Source organism: Poecilia latipinna, unplaced genomic scaffold (assembly GCF_001443285.1).
Source record: "Poecilia latipinna isolate Pla-1442-1.1 unplaced genomic scaffold, P_latipinna-1.0 Scaffold1188, whole genome shotgun sequence".
In the NCBI taxonomy this organism is placed as follows: domain Eukaryota; kingdom Metazoa; phylum Chordata; class Actinopteri; order Cyprinodontiformes; family Poeciliidae; genus Poecilia; species Poecilia latipinna.
In genome coordinates, this window is record NW_015113804.1 from 334653 (window position 1) to 336622 (window position 1970).

A 1970-nucleotide genomic window follows, 5' to 3' on the forward strand; every position below is an offset into this window, starting at 1 on the left:
ATTCAGCGTCTCTTTGGCTGGTTTATGTAAGAACCCTCACACTCTAGGATTTGTTGTTTAGGTTTCAGCCACAGTCAGTGAGCCACTGATTTTGCTTCATCTTAGAATATGACTTACCTCCTGCTTCCTCTTGATGCAGGTTTGGTTTCATTTGTGCAAGTACCCTAACGACTATAGCATAAACAAAAAAAAAAAAAAGACTCTCTGCAAACTGCAAGAGTCACCTCTCCTTCAGTGCTCGGTGATTTAGGCCTGCTGTGAGTGGGGATTATCTCAAGGTATCCGAGTGCAGTTTTCTGATGAAGCTGCCACAGCCTGAGAGCAATGGTGCATTTTGTCGGAGAGCGAGCAAGCTTTGACAAGATGGCTGTGGTGTCAGCGGGCAGTAGATGGTAATCTTACACAGTTGATGTTGACAAGGATAATCAAGTTGCTTATGGTCATCCTGAGAGAGAACATTGAGAGGAAAAAAGTGCCACAGAAGGTCTTTAATTATTAATTCTTTGGCAGCAACATTTCCGTGTGGGCAGCGTCAACCTGCTGCTCAGCCATTTACCGACAGAAAGACTCCATGGGAGGTTTTTATGGCCTAATGTGCTCTGCAGCGTAGTGCTGCTCGGACCACAGAGAAAACCCATTTTCATCATCTTTGTGACAGGGCTCATGTAAATTTTAGCTGAAAAGAAAAAAAAATGCCCCAGATATTTGTAAACTGCCATCTGTCCTTCTTATCAGTACAAAGAATGAACAAGAAAGCCATTTTGATTTCCTTTTTCTTTGTTGTGTTCCTTTTCTTGCATTTTTCTTTTGTGTGCTTTGACATGTAATCATAGGATACTGTTGTCTGCATGATAATGAAAAACTGAACATCAGCAAAATCAGCAAGCGTCCTCCAACTCAGGATCGTCAGTTCAGCAATCAGCGGGACCCATTAGAAGGAGAGGAATGTAATAAAGATACATATGGGATGTGAGCCTAAAAATAGCAACACTAGTGTCCCATTAATGTCAGACTGTAGATGCCACTTTAAGGTCAATTTCAGCTCGTGCATATAAGCAAGCCTTCACCTGTCATGAGGCTGCTTGCGTCGTGACGTCAACCAAATCTGCTTCCTTTGTTTGCACTGTTCTGGGTAAGCGTGGCTGTTTTATCGTTTGTCGGCTTTAATAATGGCTATTAATGCTAATTGGTTTATCTGCTTAGTCTCCTTTGCTGCACCTCCAATATCTGGACTGATCTGTCCATTCATTTGTTTGCTGACAGGAAGGTAAGGGCTAACGTGGCTAGGTAACATCTACCCCATGTAAACAAAACCTTCACATAGCGGTTTCTTACAGTTGCACTGCATCTAGGCGGAATTGGGGATCTGATTATTTGGCAGTGCAGTCATTTATCAGTTCACAGGTAAGCGGCTGCTGCAAGTTATGTTTTTGTTAGCAGTTGTATTAATAATTTGCTCTATTCTTTTTAGCCTTCTGATGACTCATCAGCATTGTACCTGGAGTGACACTCGCTGCTGTTTTGCCTACCTATAAATTGTTTTTAAAGACCAACCTGAACTTTCTCTGCTGCCGGGAGCATTGATGGCACTACTAAGGGGATAAAGTGCAACTTTGTAGTGCTATTGTACCACTGTTTTACTCATATTGTTTCATTTTTTGTCTTTCTTTTAGGGACTGAGGCTTCTGTGGTGGCGGTGGTGACCCCTGGTGGCAGTGTCTTGTCTTGTGTGTTTTGTTGGAGCACCTTTTTCTTTCTTTGTTTTGCTGTGTTTTTGTAGTGTCCAGGGTGGTCCCTTTTTCTGCACTGGATGTTGCCCCTTCCCTCACTACTGCCCCCATTGATAAGCCTCAGTTTAAGTTGAAATTTAAACATTTTGTTATAATAAATCTTGGCAAATGCATTCACTGTTTTAACCATTCACTTTCAGATTATTGGAAATTTAAAAGATATATTGAAGTTTAATAAAT

General features: G+C 41.6%; 1 long non-coding RNA gene across 1 annotated transcript; it reads left to right on the forward strand.

Moving 5' to 3' along the window:
* Positions 1–1043: 1043 nt before the first annotated feature.
* LOC106960489 (uncharacterized) lies at positions 1044–1543 on the forward strand. The gene is made up of 2 exons (XR_001427577.1): positions 1044–1267; positions 1338–1543. It is a non-coding gene; the product is annotated as an uncharacterized LOC106960489 (long non-coding RNA).
* Positions 1544–1970: the final 427 nt, after the last annotated feature.